We start from the raw sequence: 856 nt of genomic DNA, 5'->3' as shown, positions 1-856 counted from the left end.
GATACAGAGAAGATTAGCATGGCCCTGTGCAAAGATGACACACATATCATAAAGCATTCCAATTTGTTTTCATTGAACACACAAAAACCGATACTCCGTAGATATAACCAAATACTTTCTAAAATTGGTTTTCTGAGCTTTAAAGTCCTGGGATGTAGTTTCATGGGACAGTTCAGTTAATTGGCATAAAATAATTCACAGAATTTGTGCTCGGGATCCTAGTGAAGTGAGAAAGGAGTCTTGAAAGTTTGAGTGTGAACCATCAAAGAGAATTAAAGATCACTGTGCATCAAGAAAAATCAGTAAGAAAGTACCAAGAAGTTCCAAGAAGAAGCACATCTACACTGGCACAACCTTGTCAATCCTGGGACCAGAAGAATGAGATGGTGACTGACTACCAAGAGGAGTTCTGCTGACTGGTCACAGTAGGTAGTCCTGGATAGAATGGAAGGAAAGTATAGAGCAATACTCAACCCCTTCATTAAAAAAAAAATCAGTCAGACACACAGAGAACAGAAAATTCTCTGAGACTATAGCCCTAAAAGATACTGCAAACCTAAAAAGAGCCTATCTTATGTGATTACCTTTTAGAGAAATAGCAGAGTTACATATATCATACAAGCTATTACCAGTAAGACTGATGTTCTACTTAAATACCATGAGTATGAGATGAAAAGGTCAACAATTCCCCGGAATGGCACATGAGAAGATAAGGGGACAGGGAAATGAGAGTGCTGGTAATGGAACAAAGAGTACAGAACACAACGAGAGAGCATGCTGACAATGTGATACATATAATGAATGTCCCCAGACAATATCTGTGGATGTTATCAAACGAGAACCTAACTTTCTGTGT

General features: G+C 38.4%; 1 pseudogene; it reads left to right on the top strand.

The window, feature by feature from the left end:
- LOC115873372 lies at window positions 1-69 on the top strand (annotated as a pseudogene).
- Window positions 70-856: the final 787 nt, after the last annotated feature.

This window comes from Echinops telfairi, unplaced genomic scaffold (genome assembly GCF_000313985.2).
Source record: "Echinops telfairi isolate 266 unplaced genomic scaffold, ASM31398v2 ScPeMD7_7468;HRSCAF=8506_0, whole genome shotgun sequence".
Taxonomy (NCBI): Eukaryota; Metazoa; Chordata; class Mammalia; order Afrosoricida; family Tenrecidae; genus Echinops; species Echinops telfairi.
This window is presented reverse-complemented; position numbering and strand designations above follow the sequence as displayed.